A 21,202-nucleotide genomic window follows, 5' to 3' on the forward strand; every position below is an offset into this window, starting at 1 on the left:
TATGTCAGCCAACAGGAATCAACCCAGGAAAGGTAGATACTGAAATGAAGCTTATGATCCGGCAGATGTTTTAGTGATATTTATATCCATGTTTGTTGCATAGAAATGGAAAAAAAAATGAAAAAATTGCAAAATAATAACGATTTACTAAACAACGTTTTATTTATTGAATATGTTCCCGGTATTCACCGGAAATTATTGTCTCCCTTAGTAAGTTCGATTTACTGTGTGTGTATGTGTGTGTGTGTGTGTGTGTGTGTGTTAGACGCGGTTTATTTCAGCCTACCAACAACCCACCCAGGCAAGTAATGTGCCGAAATGAAGCTTATGACCCAGCGGATGTTTTAGTGATATTGATATCTATATTTGGTGTATGGAAATGTAACAAAAAAAAAAAATGCAAAAAAATAACGATTTACTAAACAACGTTTTATTTACTGGATATTTTTCCGGTACAAAGACTCAAGGTTGCCCAGCCACCAGCACTTGAGTTCTATTATACACTAAGCATACACTTCGACCTGTTATATTACGGCACGTTAATTACAAGAGTTGCTTTTTGAGTCTTACATCGTCAATATCTGCTACAGAGAGATATTTGCACGTATTGTATGCAAAAGTCTAGTTAATATAAATATTAAATTTGAAATGCTATTTTAACCATTCCAGCGAAATAAAAATAGGGGGCATTAATTTGGAAACGCCCTTGGTATAGGAATCTACTTTTGAACACTTCTGAAACAACGCGCATTTTACTAAATAAAAATAAGAGGAATAGCTATTTTTACAAACGTATCAAAGAAAATATATTTCACTATATACAAATGCACATTGAATTATTTCAGAAAGGTAAGGAATATACTGAATTTAGCAGATTTGTCTCGTGAATATTTCTGTAGTAAAGCACATTAAATCTACGCTCGCAAAAGTTTTACCTTTCATTATGATGTGAGATTTTATGCGTCGAAACCGGATTTGCACGGGGAAAGAAAGGATGCGTCGTCCAGCATTTCTCTTGCGAACATAGGACGCACATGCGGCTTCTAATTGCTCATATCCTGTCAACATCTTCCGGCTTCATTAGGACAAACTTCCGCCATGACAGATGCACTGAAGTTGAACAAATTAATTAATAGCCATCATCCGATCAGTTGCTTCCGACTTACGGTCGACGCGTAGCATTTCACTGGTGCCGTTTGGTATGGGGGTGCGATGGTGATGGAACACATCCGGAAACACACAAGGGATTTCGTAGTCATTGGTTTTGTTAATTCGTTTAATCAACAGAATATTATGTTTATTCTAAGAGAACAGACGTGGTTTCCTTATCCAATGTTCCTGTTCGTTGACATAAATCTATCAAGCTTGATTTCTAGCTATATACACATTTCCACAATTCTATCTATATATTTCTGGCGTCAACCCTTTTCTGTATCCTCCTATATATATATATATATATATATATATATATATATATATATATATATATGTCTTGTTAATACCCATTTTACTTTCCGACACTTATATATATATGTGTGTGTGTACGTGTGTATATATATATATATATATGTGTGTGTGTGTGTGTGTGTGTGTGTGTGTGTGTGTGGTTGTGTGTGTGTGTGATACTCTAATATACTAGTAATATCAGAAACTAACTATGTGTGTTTTCTGGGGATTTATATATATATATATATATTTATATATATACATATATATATTATGCATAGATCATCGTATAACGATTAGATCACTGTCTGACTGATGTAATAAACATTTAAAATTAAAATGTTTAAACTCTACGTTATTTCACGCGGTTAATGGTAGCCGAATGGATTAGGTCTTCGTTAAATCTAGCCAGGGATGTCTCGTGATGCGGGGTTCGAATCGTTCGACTAGTATTAATCGTGACACCCTGCACTGAAGATTCCCGAAAGGATGAAACACTAGTGTATGTAGGTATTTAATAATTATTATAGTAAACAAATAATTATATATATCTATATATTTACAAGGTAGCCATCACTTATCAAGGGCAGGAACCCACACGAGGATAAGCGTTATTGCGTGTACGGTACGTTAGTATTGGGGATTTTTTTTCTTTTTTCACAAGGTGGTCACCACTTGGCAAGGCCCGTGGTTATTGTAAGTACAGTACGTTAGTGCCTATATTTAAAGTGTCTACTTAAGGGGGCGGTTCATCAGGAATTTGTTTACGTTGGACTTGAAGACATCCAAGTTGTAGTCAAGATTTGATAAAGTGTCTTACTTAAGGGGGCGGTTCATCAGAAATTTGTTTATGTTGGATTTGACGATATCCAGGTTGTAGTCAGGTGGGAAACAGGCAAACGGAATAGAATTCCACAGGCGCGCACCTTTAGGAAAGAAGCTTTTATAAATAATAATAATAATAATAATAATTTTATATATATAATAAGTAATAATGCCACATAATAAATCTGAACAGATATAAATTATGGCAAATATTCTCAATACACTAGATAGAGCAGGCATGCTTTTATACTGCGTTGCGTCGACTCAAAGCTGTAGTGTAATTTATGACGTTGCATGCAAGAAAATACTTGAATTGTCCGAGTATCTTTAAATAATATCATAATACTAGTGCATATTAACATACTTTATAATGAAAATGTTTATATAATTGAAAAATATTTTAGTAGCACTTGACCCGATATGAAAGACTACAACTAGTTTTTCGAATATTTGTAATATTTATTTATTTATTTGTAGAGTGTTATCCTCATTTTAAGAGGTGTGGTTTCGCACTACATTTTTGTAAACACATCCTCTGGTTTACTTCAGATAATTAATGTCGAGGTGATAAGAATGCTGCGTCTCCTAACTGTATCCCCAGTAATTACTGCCTACCATAGTTGTTGTTGTTGGACCACTTTTTGGGCAAACTAAAAAGAAAATAATATATATCCTTTTAAAATATATATATATATATATATATGTATATATATATATATATAAGCGAAGACTAACAATATAATATTAGGCGGATTTTTCCGAGATTAATATTCATTAAAATCATTATATAGTCAAATCCGTTAATTTCATAGTTTCCTTAGCTTGCGTTATTTCTTATTGCCATTTCGATAATCATTGACAGTTAATATATTTCATAGTTATGATGTAACATGCAGCATTTCTTTTAAAAATAATGTTTTCTAATGATGTATTAGCAATTCACATATTAAGTCCTATTATAGAATCGTAATATAAGCCTACTCAAGGCAGGTATATATCCAGCTTTAAACAATTCCAATTTCTTTGATGTTTGTATATAGAAAAACATGTACATAATGTAATATATTTGATAAAATATCCTTTTTGTGCAGAAATATAATTTCACAATTTACAATGAATCTTTATTTCCCGGCCTTTTACATCATTAACCATATTACCTTGCTTTTCGTCATTGTAATATACTTATTAAACGGTTTTGGCTTACACCATTCGATGTAAACATATCTTATTAAGTACATTGGCTAACATAACAATGAAACAATGAAGTTTATTGGCAAGCCGAATTCGTTCGGATATTAGATCAGATGTTATCCCAGCGTATTTTCCTTTGCGCTTCCGTCATTTCTGCCCAGGTTTCCTCCTGTTCAATAAACAAAACTTTTTTTTTTAAATACTCGTCCAATAAATTAAAAAAAAATGATATTCAAACGTTAGTCAAAGTAAATGAAATAAAACCATTATATGCACCCATAGTCGCAATATCATTAAATTTATAACAGTGATAAGTACATAATAATAAATCTACTGAATTTGACAGTCATAATACCGAGCTCTAAAGTAAGAGAGCCCTGGACAATAATTACCAACTAAACAACATACTTTTAGAAGACTATATACATATATATTGTAACTCGAAATATTCTTAAATACCTAAGGGTTAAATTTAAAATTTTAAATATTCATATATGTATATAATACAAAAAAATGTTCCGCCCACCTTGTTACTGTAACGATATATATATATATATATATATATATATATATATATATATATATATATATATATATATATATATACATATATATATATGATTAAAACTGTATTTTTATAACGCAATATGCCTGAGGATGATGGAAGTATTTCTATCGAAAGTGCTCTCTTATGGATCCAACCTAAACAATTTGGGGAAAAACAGTTGCTGCGGGAGAAAAAATCTTGACTTAGCTCATTACTAATACCCGGCTAAAATATTCTTGGAATCGATGACAATTGGATAGTTACCACATAGCTCCCCGTCTGGTACAATAATTGCCGCAAACTTATAAAAGTAAAGCAAAGACAGTCAGAGATTTCTCTGACGTCAAAAACAAGGCAAAGACAAATGAGAGCTTGGGTGACAAAAAAACATCATTACCATAAAGAGAAATATGCAGATCTAAAAAGAGAGTTGCCCCCTGAAGCATATATTGTAATCTATCGAGCTATTGCGATTTGCATAGAGGGGATTTCCTTGTAGGCTGTCTACCTCCACGTTTTAAGTCAGCTTGAAATTAAAGGCCGAAGAAGAATTGCAACATCCAAAGGTTAATTGATGAAATCAAACGATGTAAAATGTTGCTCTGGGAAAAAGGAGAACTACAATGTAGTTGTTAAATGTTGAGTCATTATGCTGAACAGTAGTAAATCAAATCGCACAAAAATCAATGCAGTTGAAACCTCGAGTGTTAAGTAATTATATATAAACATGAAGAATCTTAGAGTGGATGAAACGCGGAATATTCAGTGTAGCTTAATCGCCATATATATTTTATAACTTACTAACTAGCTCAACCTACGTTTTGAGCACTGTTGAAGTAATTGCTTAAAGTTAACGCATACATTTATACTTTCGTATATTAAATTATGTGAGTAAATGAAGTAATTATATAAATATATATATATATATATATATATATATATATATATATAATTTCAATTACAATGGGGTTCATATTGGCTGTCATACAGTTCGAGGGGTTGATATATTATTATTGTTTCATAATATTCTTAACTTTATGACGTTTTATTTATTTATATATTTTTAAATATTCAAACTATACTTTAACACTTTCGCTGTTTCCAACAGGAAAGCTTTTTATAAGATTGTAAATGAGATTGGCTTGTCAATCTGATTAAACAATTCGTGGTGGCTTTTTTATGGTCCCAAGCGTTGCAATCACATGGGAATCACCTTGACGTCTTTACATTTCCAGTGTCTAACTAATTCCCACTTTAGATCTTGGTATTTATTTTTTCTTGTTCTATCTCTCGCACTAGTGTATCGAAAGAGTAAGCTACGTCAATAAGTGAGCAAGTATGTTTTTATTGAGTAAAATTATATCACGTCTGGAGTGGTCTAGGACTTTATTATTATTATTATTATTATTATTATTATTATTATTATTATTATTATTATTATGTAAATAGGACTATGTAGGCGCCGTTTCATGCATCGAATGTTAAATCGAGAAATCCAGTTGGAAATACATTTTTTCTTTTTCTTTTTTTTTCGGTTGTTGTTTTGTTTCCGTCGCTGGCGTCGCATGCAGGCATGCAAAATGTGCACAGAAACAAAAGTATAACCAATCGGAGAAAGTGTTACAAAGGCGCTCGATTCAACCGTGAATTGAAAGTTAAATTAAAATTTCTGTTAGAAACTGTTATTTTTTCCTGTGCTATTTTTAAGCACCGCTGCTGATGGCCGGAAAATGTAAACAAAAACAGAAACATAAAACATCCGAACATGTGTAAGACCATTCCTCGTTTCAAACGTAAATTAAAGATTTGAATTATAATTTCTGTAAGAAACGCTTACTTTTTTCGTCTGTTATTTTTTTTAATCTCCGCCGATGATGCTGCAGATGGTTCGGAAAAATGTACTCAAAAACATAAAACACCCGAACATGTGTAAGACAATTAAAAGTAGATTCCATGAACAAAGCGTATTTCTTAGAACTGCACGCCTGTGGAAATGTCTTCGGATTGCTTGCTTTCCAGCCGACTACAATCTGATTGTCTTGCATACAACCAAGGTCTTGATGAACCGTCACCCTAAGTAATCCAATTTACAAACTACTTATTTACGCACTACTTATGTTTACTACGCTATCACATTGACTAATGTTTAACCCTTAACCCTAATCCTCGCGTGACCTCTGTGCCTTGATACCTGTGCACAGAATCCTCGTTAATTATTATTATTATTATTATTATTATTATTATTATTATTATTATTATTATTGGATCACATGGAGCTTTCACACAAGTCAACAAACGATCTGATTGGAAACCTTTGGTGTTCTCTGGAGGCTACAACAAGTCTCCCCAGACGTCCCCTTCTCTCCACCTTCTTCGATAGCATTTGCAAATGAATTTGCATCATCGCAACAACCGCTTACCATTGATTTCTCGCCGGCGGTGGGCATTGGTTTATACTGGAATTTGAGTGACACTAAGCCTCCACAAAGTCCCATTTCACTTTGCGCTTGTCAAACCGAGGTCTGGCTGGCGTTCTCTCCTCGGTCTTTCAGTCCTTCTTGACACGTCTCAGCTCTTTGGTGTCACGTTTTTATTGGGAGGAGCAGTGATGAAACTATGGGGGGATGCATGATGGGGGTAGAACTTGTAGATATGCAGATCCGGTGTTCTTCTTTCCCTTTAACGCTTATTCGTTATATTGTCTTTTTGTATTATTCTCCGCATTCAAGGGCTTACCTTAATATTTCAGTCGTTTTCATTATCGTTAGTTGTTGTACTTTTGCAGTTATTCCTCTTATTCCAATTTCTTTTTTCGAAGTTTTTCGGAATTGTTCCTAGTGCTCCTAGTATTATCGGTACTATTTTGATTTTCTTCATCATCCAAATCCCTTTTAACTCTCTGGCTTCCTCTGTGTATTTGGTTCGTTTCTCTTTTTCTTTCATACTCAACCTGTGGTCAGCTGGGACAACAAAGTCTACGATTCGACAGGATTTTTCTTTCTTGTTAATTATTACGACATCATGTCTTCTTGCTTGGATGGGTTTGTCCGTCTGTATGTCCATGCCCCATAGGATATTGTGGTTCTCGTTTTCGAGAGCTGTTGCGGGTGTATACTTGCACCATTTGTCTTTAAGATCAAAATTCAGTCGTTTGCACAATTCCCATGCACCGCCCTCCCCACTTTGTCATGCCTGTTTTCATATTCCTTTTGGGCCAGTTTGCTGCACCCCCTTACTATATGGTTTATCGTTTCGTCTCTTTGTCCACAGAGTATGAATTTGCCGTTTTCTTGTGTTTTATCAATTCTTGCTTTGATATGGTTGGTTCTTATCGAGTAATCGTGTGCTGCAGTTATTAGAGATTCAGTTTCTCGGTTTATATGTTATTTTCGCATCCATGTCCAGGTGTTTTCGTTATTCTCATCTTTTGTCATTCTAATGAATCTTCCGTGGGGTTGTTTCTCTTCCCACTTCCCTTTTCTCGTTTTATCATTCGTCTCTCTGTTTTCTGTTTTGTTGGGTTTTTTTCAGTGTTTTTCGCTGCCATAATTATCCTTTCAGTGTTTTGCATTATGTATTTTTCTAGTTCTTTTTTCGTATCCTTCACACAGTCTTCTCTACAGATCAGTCCTCTCCCGCCCTTTCCGTTTCACGTAGAACATGTCAATATCGTCCTTTGGGTGTAGTGCATTATGCATAGTTATGAGTTTCATGATTTTCTGGTCGAGTTGTCTTAGTTCTTCATTTGTCCACCCTATAAATGGTCTAGTTATCTTACTAGTGATACCGCCCATGTATTTATACCTTTTATTAGGTGTCTGCTATATAATATATTTCTGTGGTTTTGACGGTGTAAGTTTCCTGAATTCCTAAGTATTTATAGTCGTCTTGTTCCCCTAGTGCCCTTATTTCTGTTTAGTTGGGTAGTTCCATGACTTCTGTCGTTTCCAGTTTCCCCTTTCTTATAACTAGTTGTGCGCACTTTTCCATTCCAAATTTTATTTGGATATCTGGATTGCCTCACAAGGAGCTTTCACACAGGTCATCAAAGATCTTTCCTTGAGAACAACCTGTGGTGTTCCCTAGAAGCTGAGTGACAACAAGTGTCCCAAGATATCCAGTACTCCACACCTCTATCGATAATATTTGCAAATAAATTTGTATTATCGCAATAGGTGCTTGCCATTGATTTCTCGCTGGCAACGGCTATTCGTCTTCACTGGAATTCGAGTGGCAATAAGCGTCCCCAATGTCCAAATTCTTTGTACTTATCCAGCGGTGATCTAGCCCGTGCTCTCTCCTCTGCCTTTCCTTCCTCCTTGACTACTTGGCTTCGTGGGATTTTTGGGGGTAACCAGTAATGTGGAAATGGCGTGGTGATAGAGAACTTATAGATATGCGGCTTCAATTTTCTTGGTTCTATGTGGCGTTCATGTTTTGCCTCTCCAGCACTTTGACTGGTACGCGCTTGTAGTTCGTGTGTTTTAGTCTCCATAGTCAAGGGGTTTCCTTTATATTTCAGTTGTTTTCATCATTATTGTTCGTTGTATTTTCCCAGCCATTCCTTGTATTCTACTTTCTCTAATTCTTTTTTTCAAAGTTTTTCGGGATTGTTTCTACTGCTCCTACAATTATAGGTATTATTTGGATTTTCTTAATCTTCCAAATCCCTTTCAGCTCCCTGACTAGCGCTGCGTATTTTCCCTATTTTTTCTCCTTTTCTTTGATATCCCCCCTCTGGTTACCTGGAACAACAAAGTCTACGATTTGATAGGGCTTTTCTTTCTAGTTAATTATTACGGCACCCAGTCTTCTTGCTTGGACGGGTTCATCAGTTTGTATGTTCATGTTCCATAGGACTTTGTGATTCTCGTTTGGAAGTACTGTACCGGCTTATGTTTGTACCACTTGTCTGTGCATTCGGGATGCAGTTGCTTGCATAATTCATAGTGTGCTGCCCTTTCCACTTGGTCGTGTCTACTCATGTATTTCTTTTGGGCAAGTTTGCTGCATTCATATATTATATGGGTTATCGTCCCGTGTCTTTGTCCACAGAGTCTGCATTTGCTTATTACTTATATTTTGTCGAGCTTTGCTTTAATGTGGTTTGTTTTTATCGAGTTGTCTTGTGCTGCAGTTATTAAGGTTTCAGTTTCTCGGCTTATGTGTCCTTTTCGCATCCATGCCCACGTGTTTTTCGTTATTTCCATGTTTTGTCATCCTTATGAATCTTCCGTGTATTTGTTTCTTTCCCACATTTCTTTTCTAGTCTTATCCTTTGTTTCTATCTTTTCTGTTTTAATGTATTTGATAGTATCTCTCGATGTCATGATTACTCTTTCAGTGTTTTAGATTATTTGTTTTTCTAGTTCTTTTTGGTGTCATTCACGCAATCTTCTATACCAACGCGTCTCTTCCCGCCGTCTTTGCTATTCACGTAGAGTGTGTCAAGACCAACCTTCCGGTGTAGTGCGTTGTGCATGGTCATGAGTTTCCTGATCTTCTGATCGAGCTGTCTCCGTTCTTCTTTAGTCCACCCTATGAACGGTCCAGAGTATCTTATTAGCAGGGTTTCTGAGTCGGATCGTAAAAGCCCGACTCCCACCCCGACTCTGACTCCTAGAATTCCTAGGATGCCGACTCTGACTCCGACTCCAACTATTTTGATATCTTCGACCCCGACTCCGACTCCGATTCCCAACTCTGACTCTCGACCCCCTACCCCTCGACCCCTATTTGGAAATCTATTCTGCAGATCCTATTCAGCGTGCGTTTTATATGTTGATATACTTTTCATGTATATAGTTATATTACATTTAACATCCACTTGTCTGATAAATATACTCACATATACACTCAACCAGATTTATTTATTTATATGTTTGTTACTCAGGTTAACCCCTAACAAGGTAGATCACCACTTGGATATAAAAGGCTACTATTTTGGAACCTGTCTAAGAAAGATTAACAAGATGTTAGTTTATGTTACATATAACTTCCACATATCAGTACGAACAGGAAAGCAGGTAGCAGGAATGAAATTAAAAAGTGTAGCTGTGCAAGGGAAGAGACTATTAGAATAGAAAGCTTTCTGGCATCTAGGGACCTCAACAGTGAAGGTATTGATCTTATTGCTTAGTGGGGTTGTCGTGGATATGTACGGCAAGGAGATACATGTGCAACGAGTTCATCAGAACACATTCCATTAAAATATTTGTAAAACAGGCACAGAGATGCAACATTGCGGCGATGGATCAAGAGCTGGAGCTTAGTTTATAAAATGGGATCGTTTAGATTGACAACTATGTTTTGGTCTTTATCTAAGAGGGAGAGACTAGTGGTAGATGCACCAGCCCAGATTTTTTTACACAGTTATCACCACTTATCAAGGCCCGGAAGCCACTCAGAGATAAGGGTTATTGCAAGTACATTACGTTAGTGTGGAGATTTGATGACGTGTTTACTTAAGGGGGCGGTTCATTAGGAATTTGTTAACGTTGAACTTGAAGACATCCAAGTTGTAGTCCGGTATGAAGCAGGCAGACGAAACAGAGTTCCACAGGCGTGCAGTTCTAAGAAAGAAGCGTTGTTAATGGAATCCGCGTTTTGATTTAGGCACAGATATAGAGGGGGGAATTTTTCACAGTGGATTCAGCTAGACGGGTGTTTTTCGTGAAAGATTGGCGAGGGGGGACCAGTGATTGGAGTTCAGACGAGCACCTGCCATGGAAATAACGATAAAACAAGGATAGGTCCGCAACGTCTCTTCTGTGGGAGAGAGGTTGCAGGGTAGAGAAAAGGGCATCCCCCACTAAGCCACGAAGTCTATTTTGTACTCTGTCAAGGCAGGATAGGCTGTTTTTGCAGCTCCTGCTCAGATATGGCAACAGTATTCCATCCTTGGACGTACTTGGCTTTTATATAGATAGAGAATTGCATCCGTAGTGAGATATCTTCTGGAGCGGTAGAAGGATCCCACCATCTTTCCAGCGACCTTGGCAACAGGCTTGATGTACGTGTTCCATTTCAGATCAGGATGTGGAAATAATACTTCATACATGGTTGAATGGTGGCTTTGTAAAGATACAGAATACTCTCAGATGTGATTTGTCTTCTAGCTGGATAGAGGGACCCCCCCATCTTTTCAGCAATTTTTGCAATATCCTCTCTGTATTATTTGTTCCAGTTCATATTGTCCGCAAATGTTAGGCCGAGGAGTTTGAAGGTAGAATTCCTAGGTAGGGTGTTATTTGTCACCAATATAGGCGCTTGGAAATGCGTCTTGTAATTGTTAAAGGAGAGCTGCTTAGTTTTACTAGCATAAAATACTACAATCCATTTGCGTCCCTATTCCATAATAGTCTGGTGGCCATTTTCTAACATTTCTGCCATTGTCTTAGATTTATGTACATCGTTCTTCCCTCATACATGTTATAGAGCGCTGTATCATTAACACATATACTCATCTCAGAGCCAATATTATCAGGGTGGTTGTTTATGAATATCAAGAATAATAATGGTCCATGGATCGACTCCTGATGCATTCCCTCATTAATCTTGTGCTGCTTGGATGTACGTCCGTCAATGGCAACCTCTATGCTTCTATTGTCTAAGATGGATCTGATTATATTAAGTATACGTCCAGTTATATCGTATGATTTAATTTCCATTTGCAGCCCTTTATGCCAAACTTTGTCAAAAGCCTTTGATATATCGCTACAGCTGTGGCTTTGCCTGCTTTAATCAGTAGATGGCAAATGCGTTCACAGATGAGTGTTAAAATATATGCAGTAGAACGACATTGCCTGAATCCATACTCTATGTGAGATAAAATATTTGATTTTGCGAGGTGGTGAACTACTGCTTAAAGGTCTTAAAGATTTAAGTGAAGAGGGGGAAGAAACTAATAGGACAATAATTGAGAGGCTCTGTTCTTTCACCCGAATTACTGTACACTGGTACCAAAGAGGCTATAGAGAAGCAAAACTAAGCAAGACGTTTATTGTAGAGCTTGGAAAGTATGGCAGCTAGCTGCGATAAACATTTTTTAATTATTATAGCAGGGATGAGATAAGGCCCACACGCCTTTGAGGTGTCTAAGATTTTTATGATATCACAGGCATGAAAATGGGTGATTTTTACATTATCTAATGCGGCTTCAGTCTGCATAGGGACATTTGGGACGGAGTTGTTGTAAAGTGGAGTTGGAGACGAATCGCCCGGCAAGCAGTTCCGCCTTCTCCGTTGCAGTGGATCCAACCTTTTGGTTGTTGCTCACTGGAGGAATTATAGATTTTCCTTTATTCACTGCAATATTATAATTTTTTTCAGAAATCACTAGTTCCTATCTTTTGCTATTCTATGCGTCCCCTGATTATTTCAACATACTTTCTTTTGGCTGTCACTATTTCTCTCTTACAACGATTTATAGCATCTACATATTTTTGCCTATTTGTATTTGACTTATGATGTACAAATCCGCGGAATACATACTGTATTTGTGCAATAGCAGCTGTACAGTCTAAAGTGAATCATGGGGGTGAGTGGGGCTTGCTATAATACTTCAGTGTTGGAACATGTGCTTCAATGCCCACTTTGCACCATTCAGTTGACTCATGGGCACACTGTTCAGCAGGAAAAGAGAATATATCAGTCGCTGGAGCAACTCGGGTGTTTTCTCTAAAAGCTTTCCAGTCAGCCCTGTTGTAGTACCTTGTTGTCTTGAGCAATGATTCCTCACCTTTAGGTTTGAATTTAAATATGGTGTCAACAGATATCATTAGGTGGCCTACGTTTCCAAGTGGACTTTGGGCATTAGTCACACAATCCTCAAGTACTGTGGTAAGGAATAGGTCTAGAAGTGAAGCCTGTTGAGGCCCACGATCTGGTAGATCAGTTGGAAACATTACTGCCCGTGTGAGAAAATGGAATTTAGAGAAGCTATAAATACAGCGTCCAGCTGCATCTGTGTAATATGAGAAACCAAGCCAATTTTTATGGTGGACATTAAAGTCACCAAACACATGTATTTGGGAGTTACTATCCAAGGAGAGTGGGACATCTATACTGTCAGAGACATGATCGATTAGGGTACAATCCTGACGTGAGAAAAGGTGGTAGAGAAAAAAGTAACTAATATAATGATTAAGTCTTAGTCGAAAGCACATAAAAGCCTGGTCATCCGATTCAAGATTTTTCTCTCTAATTTAAGAGAGGATTCTGCGAATATAGACTTCAAGTCCGTGCATATATTTATTTGAGTATTAACGGCAAAGAGGGAGGTATCCTGTCATGTAAAATAGTTAGAGGGGCTTGAAGCGTGTAATTTGTTTCACTTAATTCTAAGATATCCGGGAAGTTTACTAAAAGGTAAGTCCCTACATAATCTATATTACCTCTAATCCCACCAATATGTGTGGCAGCGAGCCTCGAGGGCAGAGTTGAATTGGTTTTGCTGTGTTTGTTCTCTAATTTTATCATGATATTTGTTTGAATTGTTAGTTAGTTACGTTTTTGGTTAATGTCGGGTTAGGGGAAGAGTGTTAAGCAAAATGGGCCTGTTTTGACGCCAGTATACACACACAGTGGTTTATTAGCCGAGTCCTGTCTATTCTGATGCAATCCAATTGATGATAGAGCAGTCGGTCGAAATGGAATAGGGGAACGGCGTTTAATCTTCTCGCCAGCAAACAAGGCCAGTCAAAGGGTGGCTCTGGTGAGTCCCTGGTATTGCACCTGTGGCCTGGCTAAAAGACAAAGATGAAGTGTGAAAGCCGGCGATAGGAAGAGCCTATCTTCTCTTTAAGCATAGGTTTGCAAACCAGGAATTTGTTCGAGTCGACCCTGACTGAGGAGGCCTCTCTCTTCCAGTTTTATTATTAGATTTTTCTTCTTCTTAAATGGATTATGTGACAAGATCTACAGGTATTTCTGTGCCCTCACATAGAAGATATTGAATATCTTACTTTATATTTTTCTCTATTCATCATAAATAAGCGCAGGATTCGAGATATATTCCCCACTAACATTTACAAAAAAAGGTATCTCTCAAGTACAGTAAGAGCACCAATTTGCTCTAGCAAATAATTCGTTTAAAAATAAATGAATAGGAGATTAATTATTTGAATATGTAAGAGAATATAAAGCAAACAAAGAAGAAATTGTATCTTTCAATTACTGTGAAAACAATCTGCTTTTGCACCTGATTTGTTTTAAAATAAATGAATAGGATATTAATAATAATTATTTGAATATGCAAGAGACTATAATGCAAAGAAAACAAAAGAAATAGTGGGACTAGATCTACAGAAGAGGTTCCACACAATATGGCTATATGGATGCACTTAACTTGGTATTCTTCGAGCGACCCCTGTTGGTCTGGCTAAAATACCAGTGTCTCCAACGTGGAATGAATCGCGGTGCAAAGGTTACCATTTATTTTAGAGCAGTAAGAGAGAGGAATAGGAGGATCTGCTTTAAGAGCCAAATTTGTGCATTGATTTTCATACTTCCTTCTTTATAAATTCTTGATTAGCTGGCCCCCTTAGTAATCCGATTTACCAAATTTCCAATATTAACAATTACCAACACATTGTCACATTGACTTAGGTACACTCTTTTAATCTTATCCTCGAGTGACCTTTGGACCTTGATAAGTTGAGACTCCTATGTAAAAAAGGAAAAAGCAATACAGGACTATAGTGTCATGAGTTGCTTTTTATTGATTTATGCTTGTTATTTTTTAGGGGGTGATAAGATTGTAATTCCGGATCGATCCCGGACTAATTCAATTGCCAAATTCCATTTGATTCAGGAACAGGATTACTTTCAGATTATAATCCGATTGTTATCTAATGCAATCCACAGTGGTCCCATTAAAAGACAGAACTTTCATTGCTCCTGTGTGACGTCAGAACCAAAACGAAAACAGCTGTCTAGATTTGTCTAGGATTTGCAGTGATCCAATAGACGGAAATATATTAATGAAGTAGAAGCATTACATTACATTACAAAATATGATATATCACCAAAAGTAAAGGCAAAACTATTCAAAAACTGCTTAATTGTCCATATCACTGCTTAGGAAGCAGTTAAGTTATTGCTTATTTACCAAAACTGTTTCCCTGCTCTTATTTACTTATTCTGCTTCCCTCTTTTTGAAAATCTTTATTCCATTCCGTGACTAAGTGTAATGTTTTAATGTAAGGCCTATACTGACCACATGTATATTGTTACTGATGTATGTTACTAAAATAACTGCCACACATGTCATTTCTAAATGCCTGACTTAAGGGATAATACTATCTATAGATTTCTATTGCTGAGACCTGTTTGTTTAACCTATATTTATACTCTACATTTACAATAATCTCAACAGTTTTTTACTATAGCATTCTAAACTTCAGCCGGACCTTGTCAATGCACTGTGATTGATTAACTGTAATAGTTTCATTTACATTTGCTAAATCTATATTGAGGAAACATGACAATTGTACAAGATCGGTCATTTAATTTTTTTAAAATTAGTTTATTTTTAACATCTCTAAATTGTCGTAACAATTTAAGACGAGTAATATATCGTCAACAAAAAAACAAAACAAAAAAAAGCAAAAAAAAAACAAAATCAACCATTGATTACCTATATTTTTGGTATACATGCCCGCTTCTACGGGACACTGCTTGACTTCTTCTTTTTCTATTAAATAATTATGGAGAACTAAATTCAAATTGTGAGTGCTTAATCTTAGACCGTACAGTGGCTTATTTATTTCCTATACGACAGTTTTATCTTTCATTGTAAATCCATCGAGGAGGCGCAAATAGAAATCTAGAAATCAATCAGAGCATTTAAATAATCATTTTTCTACATCCATTAGATTTAACTTTACATTTTTGGGGGCGGCAGTTGCAATAAAATTCTAAGTGTCGTTAAATGTCTCATTTGTTAGAATGTGGTAAAATATTCGACCTCAAATATTTGTGAACCCCTTTTGCAACGAATCTTGCTTTAAAAGTTTCACTGTCAGAGGCAGGATTTTTTTTTTGACAGAAAACCCAACGGGAAGAAATGATATTCTGATCCTTTTGTTTTTCAACGATTTCATATATATTATTTTCAAATAAAGCTTCCATTTGGGATTTCATATTTTTTATTTCATTTTCGGTGATTTTCTGAAGTAATCACCTAAATATAACTTTCTGGCGCGCTTTCCAACCAGTAACAGTAATCCATTGCATAGTCTTGTAGGTTTTTAATTTTTAAAAGGTCTGCCATTTTTCAATACCTTATCGAGTTCCACCGTATCGGGTTAATATTTATGTCAATAGTTTTACTGTAATTGTCGTCAGTATCATTTTTTTCTGTTGCGATCGAGTAAATTACAATGTAATATTTCCTCACGTTTTTCGTCCACTGGTTCGTCATTTTTAAATTAAATGTAACATTGAATTTCATACACCTAACTTATTTTGTCCTGGTAAGTAGATTAAATAAGCTGGGCGGCTGTTATCGTAACCTATGAAACTACCTGTTTTCGCGTTTAATATTTCGTTTACGGCTACTTTTTATAAATACAACGCAATTGTGACCAAATATATGCATTCGGTTCAATTTAGGGTTTACAGCGCAAAACGCATCATACTTGGTTGTGTCCAATCTTTTGTTGAATCCTCTATTTCTGATATATGCCGCTACGATTAAATCGTACGCCCATAAAATATTGGCTAATTTCCATTCGATAAGTAGACTTTTTGCAATCTCGAAAAAAGTCCGCCATGCTGTTTCAGCGGTGCCATTTTGAAATAAGAAATAAAGCGCCGGTTTCTTATGTATAATACGGTCGTTAATTAATCGAAGGTCACAGTCATTACTCGTAAAATGCGTTCCATTGTCTGAAAGAATACATTTTACCGAGCAGCAGGGGGCAATATCATCTAAATATTTCTGAATGGCGAGGAGAGTGGCGGGTTAGTTTTTTTGAAGAAATAAACCATAATTAAACCTGGATAAGAATCAACAAAATTTAATGCATACCTTAAGTTATCTTTACTCATCAGGTTTATCAGGCCCGCCAAGCCACAGTGCACAAGTTATAACATTTTTATAGCCTTCTTTCCTGGTGTTTTGCTCATATATTTTGCCATTTTACCCTGTGCACAAACATCACAATTTGGCAGATTGTCTGAAGGTATTATTTTCATGCCTTCAGCTACATTTGTTACCCACCAAGGAAGATGCGGAGAGACTCTCCCTACAGGAAATTAAGTATGGGAGAATAAAACTAAAGCCCGAATACCAGGGCAGGACAAGGACCCGAGTGAAGGTATTCAATCTACCTATGCAAATATCAGCAGAAATCCTGGGATCCTTCTTCACATAGTTCGGCGAGGTGAAAAAAATAACCACAGTGCGGTCGAAAACCGGCATGCACTTGGGCAGCTCCACTGTGGCCATGAGGCTAAAGAAAGAAGGCTTCCAGGCAATATCAGCACAGCTGACATTTAAGGAGGCAACTATGACGGTAGTGGTGGAGGGGCGTCGTTCGCACTGCTGGTTCTACCAAAAGCAGGGTCACATGGCCAAGAGCTGCCCTCAAAGGTCAACTCCTACTCGAGTTACATTGAAGGCGGTCCCAACCTCTGAGACAGCACCAGTGTCCAAACAGGCTGTCACAACTTCTTCAACCGAAGCACCAACCCCAGCACCGAGGAAACCCAAAACTACGCAGGAGGCCAAGGAGGAGGAATGGATTACGGTAATGAGGCGGAAACGGAAGCCCACAATCCCATCTGCCACCGTCCCTCCACCAACCCAACAACCGAGGCAGCTACAACAACAGCAGCCTCCACAACAGCCGCAGCAAAAGCCACGGCAGCAGACACAGCAGCAGCAGCAGCAGCAGCCAAACCAGCCGTTGAACCAGCCGCAGCAACAACATCAACTGCCGCGGCCAATTCCACAACCAATGCCACGAAAACAGCGGCAACAACAAAAACAGCAGCAGCCAAAGCAGCAGCAGCAACAGCCAGAACAAGAGCAGCAGAAACAAAAACGGCTGCAGCAACTAGAACAGCAACAGCATCAACCGGAGAAACAGCAATTAGAGGAGCAGCAGCAACCAATGGTCCCCACACCAATTGAGACGGGGACCAAGCGAAGAAAACACTGCTCCTCTGAGGATGAATCTGCTAGTGAGGGGGAGAGGAACTCAACCTCACCACTCCCCGGTTAATTCAAAAGAATAAAAAAGAAAAGCAAAAAAACGAAAGGGGAAGAAAAGACAGACGCTACTCCCTGTGAGCATACACCACCTGTAACAACAACACAACCCACTTCCACCCCCATGCCACATACTGCACCAACACTAGACACCGCACCAACACCAACACCAACATCAGACACCGCACCAATACCAGACACTGCACCAACACCAACACTCGTCCACACACCAATGCAAATTGAACCGCCATCCCAGAAAGAAAAGAATGAACCCGGGAGGGGGAGAGACCCTTCAGATTCTCCCACTTACGGACCCACTCCAACAGGGACTCTCGCCCTCGAAACATTAGAGGAACTTTGTTTTGTAGACCCCCTGTCTGTGGCAATGGGCTTACCACACCGGCAGAGAAAAAATTTAAAACCTCTGCTGGACTGCCAACAGATAGGGGGAAAAGACGTTAATGTCCCCTCTAATTTCCCGGACGCCCCACGGCTAACAACTTTCATCAGGCTTCCTGAGGCCTGCAAAACCAACGTGTGGACAATGCTGGAGGCCGCTGAAAGGCTGATCCGGGAATTGAACTGATTAGGAAAAATGACCCTTCCCTTGAGGAACTCGCAAAACAATGCAAGGAAAGGGTCCCAGTGTTGGTCCATCCGTCACTCTATAGGGCCCTTAAATTGACTTACCCTTTGGATGTTGGCGGCATTTTGAGACAAGGTCAGGACATGAAAAACCTGACCACCTTGAGCATTGCACACAACGTCGGTGTCCTTTCCCCGACTGACTTCGGAGCTGAGTGTAACACACCTTAAGGTAGGTATCATGGCTTTGAATTTGGCTAGTCTGAATGCGAGGGGCTTGAGATCATCGGGCCGGGCGGCTCGACTCCGGCTCGACCTCTTGTCCCTGGGAGTGGATGTTGTTGCGATTCAGGAGACGCATTTCGTTTCCTCTGTGGACTGTCACGTGCTGGCCCGAGACTTTGTAGGTTTTCTCAGCATATGGCAGCCCGCGGGGGAAGGGAGTTTCCGTGCTGGTTAAACGTACCCTGTCGGCGACGGTCGACGTTGTCCATAGAGATGCGGTGGGCAGGCTGGTTGCGGTCGATGTTGCCGTAAAAGATTCTGTGTTTCGGGTAATCGCGGTTCATGCGCCCAGCACAGCACGTGAGAGGGTCTCATTCTTCAGTCAGCTTGACGCGTTTGTAGATTGTCGGAAGCGGGTAGTGCTAATGAGGGATTGGAATGCCATCTTAAACCCCGACATAGATAAGGGAGGAGGCGAAGCTAGAGGGTCGGAGAGTTGCGAGTCCAGCCTGGCTTATCTTGTGGCTAGATGCGGTCTGGTCGACAGGTTTCGGTTCGAGCATCCGTGGCGGGAAATGTGGACGTGGACCAATAGCGTTTCTACCTATCCAAATACCTATTTGGACAGAATGTTCGTTAGGAGAGGCGAAGTAGACTTCTTATCTTGTCCCACGTTCACTTGGCTAGGCCAGACGGACCATAAATTAGTTATGGCCCGACTGAAGCTAGGAAATAGGCCTAAGTTAGCGGGGTACTGGAAGTATAACACCTCCCTTCTGGAGATACAAGACTTCCAAGATCAATTAAGAGAAGTGATTTAAAAGGCACTAGTGGGGGCGGTTACCTGGAGTGGGTGGTGGTTAGGTCTCAAAGCCAAGATCAGAAGCTCCTACGTCAAGTATGCCCAGCGCCTCGCACTAGATAAGGCCAAGACGAAGAAGCAGCTAGAGCAGAAACTAGCCCAGGCTACGGCGGAGGGTGATAGGGTTAGTCAGGACCTAGCTTAGCAGGACCTTCTACGCGAGACTAGCGAGCGTTACGAAGGCCAAGTAGTTAGAGCTAGGATAAGAACGATAGGCAACGAAGCAGTCAATTCTGATGCAGACGTGCGCCGTGAGGTTTCTAGGCGTGGCCCGGACAAATACATTGCGAAAGTCAAACATCCGGATTGACGCACCCTGGAATCGACTCGGGAGATCTGCGAGGGGTATCGAGAACATTTCGAGAAGCGTTTTACGCAGCAGCCCGATCTTCCGGTCCTCGAGTTTAGCGACTATTTGGCCGACTCTCCCCGCCTTGAGGCGACTAGAACGGCTGGTTGCGAGGGTCGGGTGACGGAGCGGGAGGTCTTTACTGCGCTGAAGCAGGTCAGCTGTGACAGATCGCCGGGACTTGATGGTCTGCCATACGAACTGTACTTGAGGCTGTCGCCCATGTTTCTGCCTCTTCTGACGGATATGTTAAACCATTGGTTTGCTCAGGGATCCATCCCAGGGCAGGTGACCAAGGGAGTGATCACATTGCTGAAGAAAGGTGACGGGCATGGAGGGGAAGAGTTAGACGACTACAGGCCCATAACTCTGCTAAACACAGAGTTGAAGATTTTGGCCAAGGTCCTGTCGAATCGGCTGCAGGTTGTTATCGACGAGTTGGTTGAACCGGAACAGAACTACGCTGTGAAGGGGAGATCGATTCAGAACAACTTGCACCTGATCCGCACGATCCGAGAGGGGGGAACAGATAACGACACGGAAACCGCGCTGATCAACTTAGATCAGTCTAAAGCTTTCGATAGGGTCGACCATCGGTTCCTGGCATCTGTCTTAGAGGCCGCCGGTTTTAAACCAGACTTTTGCAAGTGGATCTCCATAATGAATCGACAGCCCATGGCTGTCGTGCAAGTCAACGGAAAGCGCTCGAAACCCTTTGTTATCTCTCGGTCGGTTCGTCAGGGTTGTCCGCTGTCGTCCCTGCTTTATGTCCTGACTTTGGAGCGTCTTCTCCGCAAGCTGAGACATGGGGAGGCAAATTCGGCCCTGCGCGGAATGGCTCTGCCTGGCGGCTCAGCTGCCAAGGTATCTGCGTTCGCCGATCATGTCACGGTCTTCGTGTCGGGCTTCAGAGACATTGAGGTCGTGTCGAAGGCACTCACACAGTACGAAAGA

This window comes from Euprymna scolopes, chromosome 4, assembly GCF_053919585.1.
Source record: "Euprymna scolopes isolate OS-2025 chromosome 4, ASM5391958v1, whole genome shotgun sequence".
NCBI lineage: Eukaryota > Metazoa > Mollusca > Cephalopoda > Sepiida > Sepiolidae > Euprymna > Euprymna scolopes.